Genomic DNA, 18,837 nt, shown 5'->3' with positions numbered 1-18,837 from the left:
GACAAAAATGACAAAAATGACAAAAATGACAAAAATGATAAAAATGACAAAAATGACAAAAATGACAAAAATGACAAAAATGACAAAAATGACAAAAATGACAAAAATGACAAAAATGACAAAAATGACAAAAATGACAAAAATGACAAAAATGACAAAAATGACAAAAATGACAAAAATGACAAAAATGACAAAAATGACAAAAATGACAAAAATGACAAAAATGACAAAAATGACAAAAATGACAAAAATGACAAAAATGACAAAAATGACAAAAATGACAAAAATGACAATAATGACAAAAATGACAAAAATGACAAAAATGACAAAAATGACAAAAATGACAAAAATGACAAAAATGACAAAAATGACAAAAATGACAAAAATGACAAAAATGACAAAAATGACAAAAATGACAAAAATGACAAAAATGACAAAAATGACAAAAATGACAAAAATGACAAAAATGACAAAAATGACAAAAATGACAAAAATGACAAAAATGACAAAAATGACAAAAATGACAAAAATGACAAAAATGACAAAAATTACAAAAATTACAAAAATTACAAAAATTACAAAAATGACAAAAATGACAAAAATGACAAAAATGACAAAAATGACAAAAATGACAAAAATGACAAAAATGACAAAAATGACAAAAATGACAAAAATGACAAAAATGACAAAAATGACAAAAATGACAAAAATGACAAAAATGACAAAAATGACAAAAATGACAAAAATGACAAAAATGACAAAAATGACAAAAATGACAAAAATGACAAAAATGACAAAAATGACAAAAATGACAAAAATGACAAAAATGACAAAAATGACAAAAATGACAAAAATGACAAAAAGGACAAAAAGGACAAAAATGACAAAAATGACAAAAATGACAAAAATGACAAAAATGACAAAAATGACAAAAATGACAAAAATGACAAAAATGACAAAAATGACAAAAATGACAAAAATGACAAAAATGACAAAAATGACAAAAATGACAAAAATGACAAAAATGACAAAAATGACAAAAATGACAAAAATGACAAAAATGACAAAAATGACAAAAATGACAAAAATGACAAAAATGACAAAAATGACAAAAATGACAAAAATGACAAAAATGACAAAAATGACAAAAATGACAAAAATGACAAAAATGACAAAAAAGACAAAAAAGACAAAAATGACAAAAAGTGACAAAAATGACAAAAATGACACAAATGACAAAAATGACAAAAATGACAAAAATGACAAAAATGACAAAAATGACAAAAATGACAAAAATGACAAAAATGACAAAAATGACAAAAATGACAAAAATGACAAAAATGACAAAAATGACAAAAATGACAAAAATGACAAAAATGACAAAAATGACAAAAATGACAAAAATGACAAAAATGACAAAAATGACAAAAATGACAAAAATGACAAAAATGACAAAAATGACAAAAATGACAAAAATGACAAAAATGACAAAAATGACAAAAATGACAAAAATGACAAAAATGACAAAAATGACAAAAATGACAAAAATGACAAAAATGACAAAAATGACAAAAATGACAAAAATGACAAAAATGACAAAAATGACAAAAATGACAAAAATGACAAAAATGACAAAAATGACAAAAATGACAAAAATGACAAAAATGACAAAAATGACAAAAATGACAATAATGACAAAAATGACAAAAATGACAAAAATGACAAAAATGACAAAAATGACAAAAATGACAAAAATGACAAAAATGACAAAAATGACAAAAATGACAAAAATGACAAAAATGACAAAAATGACAAAAATGACAAAAATGACAAAAATGACAAAAATGACAAAAATGACAAAAATGACAAAAATGACAAAAATGACAAAAATGACAAAAATGACAAAAATGACAAAAATGACAAAAATGACAAAAATGACAAAAATGACAAAAATTACAAAAATTACAAAAATTACAAAAATTACAAAAATTACAAAAATTACAAAAATGACAAAAATGACAAAAATGACAAAAATGACAAAAATGACAAAAATGACAAAAATGACAAAAATGACAAAAATGACAAAAATGACAAAAATGACAAAAATGACAAAAATGACAAAAATGACAAAAATGACAAAAATGACAAAAATGACAAAAATGACAAAAATGACAAAAATGACAAAAATGACAAAAATGACAAAAATGACAAAAATGACAAAAATGACAAAAATGACAAAAATGACAAAAATGACAAAAATGACAAAAATGACAAAAATGACAAAAATGACAAAAATGACAAAAATGACAAAAATGACAAAAATGACAAAAATGACAAAAATGACAAAAATGACAAAAATGACAAAAATGACAAAAATGACAAAAATGACAAAAATGACAAAAATGACAAAAATGACAAAAATGACAAAAATGACAAAAATGACAAAAATGACAAAAATGACAAAAATGACAAAAATGACAAAAATGACAAAAATGACAAAAATGACAAAAATGACAAAAATGACAAAAATGACAAAAATGACAAAAATGACAAAAATGCCAAAAATGACAAAAATGACAAAAATGACAAAAATGACAAAAAGGACAAAAAGGACAAAAATGACAAAAATGACAAAAATGACAAAAATGACAAAAATGACAAAAATGACAAAAATGACAAAAATGACAAAAATGACAAAAATTAAAAAAATGACAAAAATGACAAAAATGACAAAAATGACAAAAATGACAAAAATGACAAAAATGACAAAAATGACAAAAATGACAAAAATGACAAAAATGACAAAAATGACAAAAATGACAAAAATGACAAAAATGACAAAAATGACAAAAATGACAAAAATGACAAAAATGACAAAAATGACAAAAATGACAAAAATGACAAAAATGACAAAAATGACAAAAATGACAAAAATGACAAAAATGACAAAAATGACAAAAATGACAAAAATGACAAAAATGACAAAAATGACAAAAATGACAAAAATGACAAAAATGACAAAAATGACAAAAATGACAAAAATGACAAAAATGACAAAAATGACAAAAATGACAAAAATGACAAAAATGACAAAAAATGACAAAAATGACAAAAATGACCAAAATGACAAAAATGACAAAAATGACAAAAATGACAAAAATGAAAAAAATGACAAAAATGACAAAAATGACAAAAATGAAAAAAATGACAAAACTGACAAAAATGACAAAAATGACAAAAATGACAAAAATGACAAAAATGACAAAAATGACAAAAATGACAAAAATGACAAAAATGACAAAAATGACAAAAATGACAAAAATGACAAAAATGACAAAAATGACAAAAATGACAAAAATGACAAAAATGACAAAAATGACAAAAATGACAAAAATGACAAAAATGACAAAAATGACAAAAATGACAAAAATGACAAAAATGACAAAAATGACAAAAATGACAAAAATGACAAAAATGACAAAAATGACAAAAATGACAAAAATGACAAAAATGACAAAAATGACAAAAATGACAAAAATGACAAAAATGACAAAAATGACAAAAATGACAAAAATGACAAAAATGACAAAAATGACAAAAATGACAAAAATGACAAAAATGACAAAAATGACAAAAATGACAAAAATGACAAAAATGACAAAAATGACAAAAATGACAAAAATGACAAAAATGACAAAAATGACAAAAATGACAAAAATGACAAAAATGACAAAAATGACAAGAATGACAAAAATGACAAAAATGACAAAAATGACAAAAATGACAAAAATGACAAAAATGACAAAAATGACAAAAATGACAAAAATGACAAAAATGACAAAAATGGCAAAAATGACAATAATGACAAAAATGACAAAAATGACAAAAATGACAAAAATGACAAAAATGACAAAAATGACAAAAATGACAAAAATGACAAAAATGACAAAAATGACAAAAATGACAAAAATGACAAAAATGACAAAAATGACAAAAATGACAAAAATGACAAAAATGACAAAAATGACAAAAATGACAAAAATGACAAAAATGACAAAAATGACAAAAATGACAAAAATGACAAAAATGACAAAAATGACAAAAATGACAAAAATGACAAAAATGACAAAAATGACAAAAATGACAAAAATGACAAAAATGACAAAAATGACAAAAATGACAAAAATGACAAAAATGACAAAAATGACAAAAATGACAAAAATGACAAAAATGACAAAAATGACAAAAATGACAAAAATGACAAAAATGACAAAAATGACAAAAATGACAAAAATGACAAAAATGACAAAAATGACAAAAATGACAAAAATGACAAAAATGACAAAAATGACAAAAATGACAAAAATGACAAAAATGACAAAAATGACAAAAATGACAAAAATGACCAAAATGACAAAAATGACAAGAATGACAAAAATTACAAAAATTAAAAAATCACAAAAATAACAAAAATTACGAAATTGTCAAAATTGGCGAAATTTTCAAAATTGTCAAAATTTTCAAAATTGTCAAAATTGTCAAATTGTCAAAATTGTCAAAATTGTCAAAATTGTCAAAATTGTCAAAATTGTCAAACTTGTCAAAATTGTCAAAATTGTCAAAATTGTCAAAATTGTCAAAATTGTCAAAATTGTCAAAATTGTCAAAATTGTCAAAATTGTCAAAATTGTCAAAATTGTCAAAATTGTCAAAATTGTCAAAATTGTCAAAATTGTCAAAATTGTCAAAATTGTCAAAATTGTCAAAATTGTCAAAATTGTCAAAATTGTCAAAATTGTCAAAATTGTCAAAATTGTCAAAATTGTCAAAATTGTCAAAATTGTCAAAATTGTCAAAATTGTCAAAATTGTCAAAATTGTCAAAATTGTCAAAATTGTCAAAATTGTCAAAATTGTCAAAATGGTCAAAATTATCAAAATTGTCAAAATTGTCAAAATTGTCAAAATTGTCAAAATTGTCAAAATTGTCAAAATTGTCAAAATTGTCAAAATTGTCAAAATTGTCAAAATTGTCAAAATTGTCAAAATTGTCAAAATTGTCAAAATTGTTAAAATTGTCAAAATTGTCAAAAATGTCAAAATTGTCAAAATTGTCAAAATTGTCAAAATTGTCAAAATTGACAAAATTGTAAAAATTGTCAGAAATTTTAAAAATTTTCCAAATTATCAGAATTGTTAAAATGGTCCAAATTGTCAAAATTATCAAAAGTGTCAAAATTGTCAAAAGGTCCAATGAATGCAAATCCATCAAAATTGAGTAGAAAGCACAAATCGCGTTTGAGTGAGGACTCTTCAATTGAAGCAAATTCACTGGCACACTTCGTCGGTTTAACTCAAATCAACAAGAGTTATCCGAAACCATAACTCATATCAAAGTAATCACTGACTCTGTCTGTGGACAAAATTTTCCCTTCACCCACTTTGATGGTGATGTCGAGGAGAGGAGCTTTTTTGCATATCGACCCATCCATGCGTTACCCTCTGTATGTAACCGATGAAGATTTTGCAGTGAATGTGGGACTTTATCAAAGCAGGCTCTTTCTCTACTCTAGTTGGATCATAATAAGACGGCAAACGACGAAAGGCTGTGACTGTTGTGAAACATAATACGGTCTCAAAGCGAAAGCAAGCAACCAAGCCATCGTCGGAGGATTTGATGGATAAATTGAAGACGTCTGTTTGACATAATTTAATCAAGATCCACTTTCGCCTTGGCTCTTGGGCGGTTGTTTGATCTGGCGCAAAAAAAAGACTGTGTTCATCGTTCGTTTTGTTCCGCCACCATCCACTTGCACCTACATGGACGTGTGCACATGGCAGGAAGTTGCAATTTTGCGTTTGTTCGCCAATTTCGAAATCATATTTCAGCTTTTATGGCTGCATCAATGCATCAATTTATCTGACTGGATTCACTCGAGGGATCAACTAAACTGAAGCAACTGATTTAAAGCAACTTTGCTGTCGATTCGGCTACTTTTCAGAAGTTAGTTTTTTTTAAAGAGTCTCAGAACGCAGAGAGCAGAATCTTGGACTTATGACTTCCAAATCTCTGGGCTCTGGATTCTGGGCTCTGGACTCTGGGCTCTGGATTCTGGACTCTGGACTCTGGTCTCATGGCTCTGGTCTCTGGACTCTGGATTCTGAACTCTGAACTCTTGATTCGGGAATCTGGATTCTGGAATCTGGACTCTGGATATTGGACTCCAGACTCTAGACTCTGGATTCTGGACTTTGGACTTTGGACTCTAGACTCTGGACTCTAGACTCTGGACTCTGAAGTTTGGACTCTGGACTCTAGACTCTGGACTCTGGACTCTAGACTCTGGACTCTGGACTCTGGATTTTGGACTCTTGACTCTGTACTTAGGACAGAACTATCCAAATTGGACCTTGGACTTAGGACTCAGGACTCTTGACTTCTAAGCTCTAATCTCCGGACACTGGACTCTAGACTCCTGGCTCTAGACTCTGGACTCTGGATTCTGGACTCTTGGCTCTGGTCTCATGGCTATGGTCTCTGGGCTCTGGACTGTGGAATCTGGGCTCTGGGCTCTTAACTTTGGACTCTGGACTCTGGGGACTGGACACTGGACTCTGGACTCTGAACTCTGGACTCTGAACTCTGGACTCTAGACTCTAGACTCTGAACTCCGAAATCTAAACTCTGGACTCTGGACTCTGGATTCTGAACTCTGAACTCTAGGTTCGGGAATCTGGACTCTGGAATCTGGACTCTGGGCTTGGACTCTAGACTCTAGACTCTGGATTCAGAACTCTGGACTCTGGACTCTGGTCTCATGGCTCTGGACTCTGAACTCTGTACTCTAGATTCGGGAATATTGACTCTGGACTTTGGACTCTAGACTCTGGATTCTGGACTCTGGACTCTGAGCTCTTGGCTCTGGTCTTATGGCTATGGTCTCTGGACTCTGGGCTCTGGGCTTTGGGCTGTGGACTCTAGGCTCTGGGCTTTGGACTGTAGACTCTGGGCTCTGGGCACTTGACTGTGTACTCTGGACTCTGGAGACTGGACACCGGACTCTGAACTCTGAACTCTAGACTCTGAACTCTGGATTCTGGACTTTGGACTTTAGACTCTGGACTTTAGACTGTGGACTGTGAACTTTGGACTCTGGACTTTGGACTCTGGACTCTGACCTCTGGACTCTGGACTCTGGACTCTGGACTCTGGATTCTGAACTCTAGATTTGGGAATCTGGACTCTGGAATCTAGACTCTGGGCTTTGGACTCTAGACTCTACACTCTGGATTCTGGACTATGGACTCTGGACTCTGAACTCTGTACTCTGTACTCTGGACTCTGGACTCTGAACTCTGGACTCTGGAATCTGGACTCTGGACTCTGGACTCTGGACTTTGGACTCTGGACTCTGGACTCTGGACTCTGGACTCTGGACTCTGGACTCTGGACTCTGGGTTCTGGACTCTGGACTCTGGACTCTGGACTCTGGACTCTGGACTCTGGACTCTGGACTCTGGACTCTGGACTCCGGACTCTGGACTCTGGACTCTGGACTCTGGACTCTGGACTCTGGACTCTGGACTCTGGACTTTGGACTCTGGACTCTGGACTCTGGACTCTGGACACTGAAATCGGTTCTCTGGGCTCTGGACTCTGGGCTCTAAACTCTGGGCTCTGGACTCTGGGCTCTGGACTTAGGGCTCTGGGCTCTGGACTCTGGGCTCTGGGCTCTGGACTCTGTACTCTGGACTCTGGACTCTAGACTCTGGACTCTGGACTCTGGGCTCTGGACTCTGGACTCTGGACTCTGGACTCTGGACTCTGGACTCTGGACTCTGGACTCTGGACTCTGGACTCGGGACTCAAGACTCTGGACTCGGGACTCGGGACTCGGGACTCGGGACTCTGGACTCGGGACTCTGGACTCTGGATGTGGACTCTGGACTGTAAGGTCGAAAATTTTGACTCTGGACTCAAGATTCTGATTTCTGGATTTTGACTCTGGTCTCAGAACTCTGGGCTCAGGACTCTGAAATCTTTACTCTGGATTCTGGAATTTGAACTCTAGTCTGTGCTCTTAAAACTGGACTCAAGACACTGAGATTATGATTATGAGATTGAGCAAAACTCTCGGATCGTACTTTTTTTAAAATAAACCTTTAAAATATAACCTCACAAATATGGCAGACAGTATTCTTATAGTTCTGCGTTAAAATTAATAGTAATTTACCTAGTAACAGTAAGTCGTAAACAAAGATCCCATATCAATATGTTCCCTCTCACCAATCTCTAAACGCACCGTTGCTTAACTGTCACATTCCGATCATCAAAAAATCGAATCATTAAAATGAACTATCTCTCGCCGAACAAAACTCATGAGGATGTGATCCCAGCGTGGCACTTGAGCGACGCGGATAATGTTGGAGAATTTACGATAGGTTTGGTTAGTCGGTCGTGTTCCAGTCATTTTGGAAAAAAAAAATAAACCGACTCCATGGTGCGTTTAATTCCCATAAACGCTTTGTCACCACCCCTTCTTGACTCTCCTTAAAGTTGACGGAATGGCTATAAATGGGTTTTATTTATAAATCTATTATCGGATTGGACAAATGCCCGTGGAGGCTAGATTAGGACTAGGAAATTTTACAGCCGAAGGGCGCGTCAAAATGTGATGATATGTTTTTTGCATATTAATCTTTCCAGCGTATTATGGTCTCTCTGAGCTTATCAAATTGGTAATAAATTAATCCGAACTAACGTTATGCAAATGAGCCTAATTCGGGCTCGATCACAGCAACCCTGCTGTGATTCCAAGGGAACGACTTTATCCACAAATGGCTACTAGTTTTTCGCAAAACCACTTGTGTTCCCATTTATCAAATGCCTTTGATCGCGTCGTAGTCGTTGCCTGCTGAGATAGCGCGATTTGTAAGGTTTCGCCATTGTAATTGCTTCCCGATTAAGCGATCTTAACCATGAGTGTGTTGTTTAGGTATTCAGGCACAACTCTTCAAACTCAAAGCAAAATCTCTTGACTCGCCCAAGGCATCCTTCCCATAAAAAATGCGCTTTTGCAGCAAATTGATGTTTTTTGCCAACGGCACACGCGGCACATTCAATCCGTTCGTGTATGAAGAAGATCCACAGCATAAGCGCCGCGGCGTGTATCTCGTCAATGATGCCGGATGGTGTTTCTTATCACAAATTTTGAATCTTTTCCTCAAGAAACCGCACATGTCTTCTGGCGGAATAAACGAATGGACGCCAAAAAAAAAGGTCCCGCACCACGCAGAAACGAGAGGCGAAAGATGACAACACGACGGGGCTACATGCCGGATGGCGGCAATTAAACGACCAAACAAGTCGCAGTTGGTACGTAGTTTTCTGAGGAACAAAAACTAGTTGTTCCGTCCTCCGACGCACACATGATTTTTTTTGTATGCCTTGCGTCCGCACGACCAATAAGATTTTTCAGGAAACACAGTGGAATATTGGCAATTACTCTTTGGTCGATCCTTTAACCCATTGAATTTCAAATATGACAAAATTTGGAAAGCAGCAATAGCCTTAAAAATCTGCGCTTCCTGAGCCAATCCATCTTTTTCACTGGAAGGCCAAATCAAAACAAACAATCAGCAGGAGTGTTAAAAATCTGCGCTTCCTATGCCAATCCGTCTTTTTCCACCGGAAGTCCAAATTAAAACAAACAATCAGCAGCGTTTCCTGTGCCAATCCGTCTTTCTATCGGAAAGCCAAATTAAAACAAACATTCAGTAGAAACAGCCCTAAAAATCTTACCTTCTAAAGCCGATCTGTCTTTTTCCAAAGAAAGGCCGAATCAAAACAAACAATCAGCAGCAGCCTAAAAAATCTGCGCTTCCTAAGCCAATCCCTCTTTTTCCACCGGAAGGCCAAATCAAACCAATTAGCAGCAGCAGCTTTAAAAATCCTCGCTTTATAAGCCAATCCGTCCTTTTCCACCGGAAGGCCAAATCAAAACAAACAATCAGCAGCAGCCTTAAAAACCTGCGCTTCCTAAGCCAATCCACAGACAAACAGACGGGACACTCTTTTTTCATTCTTCGCAAAACTGTAATCACCAAGCTCCGAAGGTAAGCAATGTCGCCACCAGATAGCTCTGCCTCACTTTTGGAGAATTCTAAATTTTGCATCATGGTAGCCCTTGTGATTTTGTTTGTTTACTTTTAAGATCCGAAACCACTTCAATACGCAACTCTATTTGAAAAATAGACATGAATCAAAAAGAGTTTTGTGAATCCGGATGGCGGTATTGGGTGCCTCGAAAGAGCCTGTATTGAACGGAAAATTACCTGAGATCAATTATGAAACGCATAATTTATTTAAAGGAATCAGAAGTCACTTTTTTTCTTTCGTATGCAGAAAATATTGGCAGTATTTAAATCCGCAAATTCTAATAACTTTTATAAATTCTTTCAGAAAACTTCAAGAAATTGATTCTTTGAGTATGACTATGGGAGATTGGCACGGAAAATTAAAGGAAGCATTACACATATTGTGCATGTTAGTTAGGACCTAGAAATTATTTGTTTCTTGATCATGATCACCCGTATGTGAACAGAACGAGCACAACGTAGGAGATACTCGAATCACGTTCAACCTGTCCTGATGCCCTTTTTATGTTCATGCAAATTGCTTTTTTGGCTTGTTTTAGAATAAAATAAACAGACCGTTTTAAAAAAAAATCACAACATGTCAATTAGTAAACGTTTTAAAATTGGTTTTTCAAAAGACCTCAAATAAGAACAAGGTAAATTTTATGCACTTTTTTCACGAGGCTACAACATTTTATTTTCAATTGAATTTTGAATTGTGGCGCTGATTCACATCCGTAGCGTTTCTGAATGTATTTTGAGTTTCGGAAACTCTCCACTTCCGACGGACTAGTCGCTGACGAGCATCACAGTTATAATTGATTCCACCAAAATAAATATTTATTAACCGCCAGTTTCTGTTGTGTTTCCGAGCTCCGAGCTTTCTTGGAAATATTCTTACAGGATTACGAAAAATGATGTTGGTAAACCGTTCAGTTTGTGAATTTTCCAATTAATCCATCTGAAATTCAAAATTGTGAGATAAATTTCAAATTACGATGCATTGAAGCAGTAATAATAACAATCCACTATGCTGCTCACCTTCGGTCCCAACCAGGAAACTTCCTAATCCCAGGACACTCCTGAACGGTAATAAGGGTCATTTTGACTATTTTCTTTAAAATAATTGTCAGATTTCTTGTTTTTATTTAAACTGTGTTGATCATGCTTCAAACAAGCAAATTGCAAAGCAGAAATGGAAAATTTATTTGTTTACATTTTATGATAACAGCACAATACCATTGGCTACCTGGATCAGTTTTTATTAAACATAGCTGATTGGTAGGCAATACCGACGATAGGTGGCAGTGTAGTTTCTTGCGAAAATTCATATGAATTTTCTTCAAAGTGTCCTGTCTGTTTGTCTGTGGCCAATCCATCTTTTTCTACCGGAAAGCCAAATCTAAACAAACATTCAGCAGCAATAGCCTTAACAATAAGCGCTTCCAAAACCAATCTGTATTTTCCACAAACAATCAGCAGCAGCTTTAAAAATGCACTTTCAATCCGCCTTTATCAGAAGACCAAATCAACACAAACAATAAACAGAAGCTGGCTTAAAATCTGCGCTTCCCAGCCAATCCCTTCTTTTTTTTTTCACCGGAAGGCCAAATCTTAACAAAGAATCAGCAGCAGCAGTCTCAAAAATCTGCGCTTTTAAGCCATTCCGTATTTTTTTCACCAGAAGGCCAGATCAATACAAACGATCAGCAGAAGCAGCCTTAAGAATCGGCACTTCCAAGGCGCAGCGTATTTTTCCATCGGAAAGCCAAATCTTAACAACACACATTCAGCAGTAACAGTGTTAAAAATCCGTCTTTTCCACCGGAAAGCCAACCAAAACAAATATTAAGCAGCAACAGCATTGAAAATCTGCGCTTCCAAATAGAGTGTCCATTTCCCGCCCATATTAGCGTTCCCGGGAATCGGAAATCTAACGGTCCTTTTCCCGGGAATTCCCGGGATGCCGGGAAAAATTGAAGATCTTAACCCTCTACTGCGTACGAATTCTTATCAATATGGTTTTTTTTTTAATTTTAGGTAGTACCTAGTATTGCAAAACTTTGCAAACTTTTTTAATGTCGCAAAAATTCAACAAACAAACAAAAGACCCAAAACAAAGTACTTGGACCGACAAACTGGTCTGATTCTAGTTGCAAAAAATTGAAATAATTAAGAAAGATTTCTCACTATCGATAGAAATTAAAAAGCTAGACTTCAGGTTATTCATCAAATATCGTAAATATTCTGATAACTATCCATTTGTCATTTCTTTCCTAACGATTTTGTTACTGTAAACTGTATCCCAAACGAAAGTTCTAAATGATAAGTGTTGCAAAATATAACATTCAAATTCTTCCCGTAGCGTTTCATTATTGGAATTGTTAGATTCTATAGATTCTTTGACGTTTTTCACTTTTACACTAATTTTTGAGTTGGAAAAACATTTTTTCATCAAATTCAATGTATTAACCAGATTTGAGGAAAAAAAATTAAGATTAAGCCGTCAAGGTTTACTACTGATCACACTGACATGACACTTAGAACAAAAATTCGACTGGCGAATTTTTTGACACCACCTACCGTCGGTATTGCAAACCTGCAAAATTTGACAAAAAATGCCCTGTAGGAAAAATGTACCTGTTTATCCCGGTTTTATCGTAGAAATTTCCTATTTCTTTTTAAGTTGGGTGGCAGTTCCTATCTGGGATAACATTTATTCAAATCGATCGATGCGCACTCTGGAATCGATATTGCGTACTGTTGAAAAAATTATCCAACAAACCAAATCGAGTGTCCAGTCAATATGGTCAATGGTAGAACTATCATTTTCTTTGCTAAATATGATTAATTTTCCCAATTGAGATCGTGTAAATTTGTATCAATTTGACACATTTTACTGGCTTCGAAAATTCCCGGGATTTTTTAAGCGTTTCACGGGATTCGGGAATTCCCGAATATTTCTAATTCCCGGGAATTCCCGACCGAGAAACCCCGGGTAGGATCAAAACAATCAGCAGCAGCTTCAAAAATGCACTTTCAATCTGTCTTTATCCATCGGAACAGTCTTGAAATTCTGCGCTCCTTAAGACGATTCTGACTTTGTCCACCGGAAGGCCAAATCAAAACAAACAATCAGCAAGAGCTGGCTTAAAATCTACGCTTCCTAAGCCAATCCCGTCTTTTTCCACCAGATGGCCAAATCATAACATAGAACCAGCAGCTGCAGGCTCAAAAATCTGCGCTTCCTAAACCAATCCGTCTTTTCCACCAGAAGCCAGATCAAAACAAAAGATCAGCAGGAGCAGCCTTAAAAGCGTCGCTTCCAAAGCGCGTCGTATTTTTCCATCGGAAGGGTAAATCTTAATAACAAACAATCAGCAGTAACAGCCTTAAAATTAGCGCTTCGAAAACCAATCCGTCTTTTTCGACCGGAAGGCCAAATCAAAAGAAACAACCAGCAGCAGTCTGAAAAATCTGTGCTTTCTGAGTCAATCAGTCTTTTTCCACCGGAAGGCCAAATTTAAACAAACAATCTGCAGCAGCCTTAAAAATCTACGCTTCCTGAGCCAATCCACCTTTTCCACCGGAAGGCCAAATTAAAATAAACAGCGTTAAACTATTGCGCTTCCTGAGCCAACTCATCTTTTCCACCGGAAGGCCAAATCATTACAAACAATCGGCAGCAACCTTAAAAATCTGCATTTCCTGAGCCAATCCGTCTTTTTTACCGGAAGGCCAAATCAAAACAAACGATCGGCAGCAGCTTTAAAAATCTGCGCTTCCTAATCCAATCCGTCACTTTCCACCGGAAAGCCAAATCAAAACAAACAATCAGCAGTAGCTTTAAAATTCTGCGCTTTCTGAGCCAATTCATCTTTTTCTACAGGAAAGCCAAATCAACACATACATTCAGAAGCAGCTTTTAAAAATCCACGCATTCTAAGTCGATCCATCATTTTCCACCGGAAGGCCAAATCAAAACAAACAATCAGCATTTTGAAAATCCGCGCTTTCAAAGCCAATCCGTCTTTTTCCATCGGAAGGCCAAATCAAAACAAACATTCAGCAGTAGCTTTAAAAATCCGCGTTTTCTAAGCCGATCCATCTTTTTCCACCGGTAGATCAAATCAAAAAGATCAGCAGCAGCGTTAAAAATCTACGCTTCCTGAGCCAATCCACCTTTCTACCAGAGGCCAAACCAGAAACATTTTTTTCGTAGCAGCAGCCTTAAAAATGTGCGCTTCCTGTGCCGATCTGGCTTTCTACAGGAGGCCGAATCGGAAACAAATTTTTCGTAGCAGCAGCTTGACAATATTCGCTCTCTGTGCTTAATCATTCTACCAACTACGCCATTGTCGCGATTTTACTATTCTTACAAATCTTAATTCAGAGATTTAATCAGATCCGTCGTAGAGGTCGGTTTTTTGAAAGGTTTGTTTATTCTTATTACGCTCTTTTATACATTTGGCAAGTTTCCTAGATACCGTTAAATTTAGTGTTTGACTGACCGCCATAAGGTTGCCAAGTTGTCAGGTTTTATCTGGGTTTGTCCAGATATTTGATGTAAAATTTGGCGAAAATCCGGTCCGGCCCGGTTGCTAGATTTTATTGAAAAAGCTCGGATTTTGTTCCGGGTTTATTCTCATTCTCAGACATATTGTAATGTTAAAATTTTTTATTTATGCCTCCAAAAAATTTTTTTGAGCAAGTTGCATAAAAATAATTGGGAAAGGTTATTTGGAAGCCTAAAACACGATTTGAAATCTACTGATTAATTTTGATGAAATTTTTTCTTCAACTTAGTTTTTTTTATTTTTGTTGAATAATTCCTGGATTTTGTCCAAATTTGTCTGGATTTTTGGTCAAAAATATTGAAATCAAATGCCCGCATTTTTCCATGTTTCAAGATAAAATAGCCGGGATAAGTGCTGAAAAACATCTGGCAACCTTAATTTACCAATGTTCTCTCTAATCAAAATCTCCACTAGTTAACATTACTCCAAAAAAAAATTAAATATCAGCGGATGCTGTTAACTGCTAACATTATCCCACTGTTCCTATGCAATGGTTTTCTTTGCCAGCGTTCTTATTTTAACCACATATCCTTTCCGAGAAATGCCTCAAAAAAGTAACAAGTTCTTGGCCATTGTACTGTTCGGCTTTACAAAAAGTTTACGTCAATGGTGTTAAATAATAAATCGGCACGAGACATCACTCGGAGACGTTTTTTTACGCCATGTTCCTTCTTCTTCTCGGAAGTATGATGTGATTATTCAATTTGTCCGTTTTATTCCGTTCGTTTACAGGTTTTGTTTTGCTTGAACAATACGACTTTTTTGTGCTTTTTTTTTCGAAAAAGTTTGAAATTCGTGGAAAAAATTCTACCAAGTGCTTTCAATTAGGGTATCGAAAATGCTACCCGCCTTTATTAAATTTCCAAAAAAAATATCAAACCATTTTAAGAATGTGAAACTTTAAGAGTGGGTGTGAAAATCCGTTGAACCTTTCCTAGCTGTTGATTCTTTAGTGCCAATAAACAAATAAGTAGGTATGCTTTTAATTGGATGCATAAAGAGAGGTTCAAGATAATCTGGAGGTGGCCTTTTCTTTCGTAATTACACAGCCAATCAAACGGTGTTCCACGGTTGTTTGCTTTGGGCGGTTTCTTCAAAGGGAGTCTTAATACTTATAGAGGGTAACAACGCGGTGCCTTAACTTATCTTCGAACATGGCCAACTGTGATTAGCTAACGAGTCGGTTCAAGGTGTAATGAACTCCTAGTTTGACTTTTAATCGCTGATCCTATTTCAATTTTTCGAAAATTAAATTAAGTTGTTCTCAATTTTTTCAGTCTACTTTAAATGAAAAATATCCTCCTGTAGGGAATAATACAATGAAAAGAAAAGAACAAACCTATTTCTTTTATCGAAACTCTTAAGCATTTGAACAGACCTGATTTGATCCAAGATAATTATATACAAGATTTGGATTTAACGAAAGAGCGGAGGAAAAATCTCTACGCTCACTGACGCGAGAGAGAAAGCTTTCTTGAAATACTTCGTCATTCTAGTAACGACTTTTGGCTTGAACGGTTGTTTAGAGCTTGTTCAAGTTTTATTAAAAATTGTAATGAAATTCACTACAATGGCGCAGTTGAGCCTCCTTTAGTTTTAAAATTAAGTTGTTTTGAGATAATGCCAGTGTAAATAACAAACTAATCTACTTTTTCAGCACTAAAATATGATCCGGAATGAAAATCGGTTCCAAGGCCATCGGATATTGAGCGACTTGGTTCCGATTATGGGTGATATGGTTCCGGAAGATCCGGAGAACCTTTGAGCTAAAAAAAAATTGTTTTACTGTTAGGCGAACAGGTTTTTTTTTTAGATATGGGTGGTTTGGTTCCGGAAGATCCGGAGAACCAAAGTGAGGTGAAATTGTTAAAGACATTTCGCCACTTGGTTCCGGAAGATCCGGAGAACCTTTCATCATTTGAATCATCAAAAAAACTAATAAAAATAAACTATAAACAGGTTCCGGAAGATCCGGAGAACCTAAGAGACACTAATTATCTGATATTTTAGGCCACTTGGTTCCGGAAAAATCCGGAGAACCAAAGTGAGGCGAAGTATTTTCGTAATGTTTAGCGATTTGACACGAACAAATTAGAGAAGGTTCCGGAAAATCCGGAGAACTGAAGTTAGGTGAAAATGTTAAATATGTATCGCCAATTGGTTCCGGAAAATCCGGAGAAACTAGAAGCTACCAAAAACAATTAAGTACACTTGGTTCCGAAAAACCAAAGTGAGATGTTTTTGTTGTTCTGCGGCTTGGTTCTGGAAAAGGGATGGATCATCCAATAGGATGAAAATCCCCGTAAAAAAAAAGCAAATTATTTCAGGAAGATCCGGAGAACCTAGGAGACGTCCTCCGACGTTTCCGGATAATCCAAACCAAAGTGAGGCAAAGAATTTTCGTTGTATTTTGGGACTTGGTTCCGTGAGATCGGGAGAACCAATGCACTGTAAAATTGGGTGCAAAGGTTTCGGAAGACCCGACATCAATAAATTTGAATTTTTTTAACAAATTATTTCTAAAAGATGTGAAATTTTCAATCTGTATGATCCAAAAAATCTATGTACTGACAAAAACTTGACTTCTGTGGGCGATTGTTCCGGAGAACAAAAATTACACCAAAATCCGGAAGATCCTTGGAACCAATGAGATTCTTCATCGTACGGTGACCTTTTTTCTGTTCTAGTAAAATGGTTTTGAAAAATGTGGAAAAACCTTGGTGAAACACTAATTTCCGAGTGATTTAGAACAGGCCTGAAAAAAAACTTACGCATATTATCTTGATTTTTTGAGTAATTTAGATTCGGAAGAACGAATGTGTGTTGAGTTTCATATTTAGTGATTTTGTTCCGGCAGACCGAGACCGAGATCGTCGGGAGAAACAAATTAATCAAAGTAATCTTAAATTTTTCGACCACTCAATTCTGGAGGATACTGAAAATCTAAATGGCAAAATAAAATCAATATATTCTGCGATTTGAAGACGCTCAAACTCAAACGGTTGCGATTTGGTTTAATAATATTCTAGAACCCAAATCAATCGCCAATTTACAGACAGTTCGATACATTATTTATTACTTCAGTTTCTACGCTTTCGAACAATAAGCACTAATTGAGCATTGACTATGTATGAATCTCGAAATAGTTATGCAAATGGGTTTGGAATATCTGGAAAACACAAACAACGCTGACAGTTTTTATTTCCTCGAAAATTCTCAAATCGAGTATTTTTTTGAATCTATCTACGATGCGAATCAAAATGTTTTTCCGAAGGTACTATTAGAACTTAAGTATGTAACAGCCAATATTAAAATTATTAAAATCATGTATACGCAAACGGAACACATTTGTATTGTTTTTAAGAGAGCAGTATAGTCTCTAGGGAAGAGAGTACAGGAGAAGGGTATTGTAGGGAATAAAACAATGAAAAGAAAAGAACAAACCTATTTCTTTTATCGAAACTCTTAAGCATTTGAACAGACCTGATTTGATCCAAGATAATTATATACAAGATTTGGATTTAACGAAAGAGCGGAGGAAAAATCTCTACGCTCACTGACGCGAGAGAGAAAGCTTTCTTGAAATACTTCGTCATTCTAGTAACGACTTTTGGCTTGAACGGTTGTTTAGAGCTTGTTCAAGTTTTATTAAAAATTGTAATGAAATTCACTACACCTCCCTAGTAACCATAACCAGCAAGGTGACATTGATTTACTCTTCTGTCAAAATAACAGATTTCCAAGCCATACAAACAGAAGGTGTGACCGTTTTGTTCAGATCTTAAAGTTGTGACAGCACCGCAACAACTCGGTTGTGTCACTCTCCTCATCCCAATATGGCGGACAATAAACCGAGATTTTTTTTTTAAATTCTTCTCGCCTACTATGTTCCTATTGGTGAGTACCTACCTCAGCGGGTCCGAATTGGTGTCGTTAGCCGATTGTTCAGCCCGTGCGCGTAGGCTTTCTGCTGAATGTCTGGCACGTGTTCTCGTCGTTGTCATGGACTGGTTTTGGGAAGAACACGAGGAGAAATGCAGGTTCATTAGATTGGATTTAATTAAACTCGACACAAAGCCGCGCGCCAAATGAAGGACTGTTTTCAATCTAGGGACAAAATAGCC

At 35.1% G+C, this 18,837-nt stretch overlaps 1 protein-coding gene across 1 annotated transcript in view; it reads left to right on the top strand.

Annotated features, from left to right (window-relative positions):
• The window catches only part of LOC129749530 (calcium homeostasis endoplasmic reticulum protein-like), a 32,272-nt gene that overhangs the window by 707 nt on the left and 12,728 nt on the right, over positions 1 to 18,837 (top strand). The gene's annotated exons all lie outside the window — the stretch shown is intronic.

Source organism: Uranotaenia lowii, chromosome 2 (genome assembly GCF_029784155.1).
Source record: "Uranotaenia lowii strain MFRU-FL chromosome 2, ASM2978415v1, whole genome shotgun sequence".
NCBI lineage: Eukaryota > Metazoa > Arthropoda > Insecta > Diptera > Culicidae > Uranotaenia > Uranotaenia lowii.
Note: the sequence above shows the minus strand (reverse complement) of the source record. Positions and strands in the feature narration are given on the sequence as shown.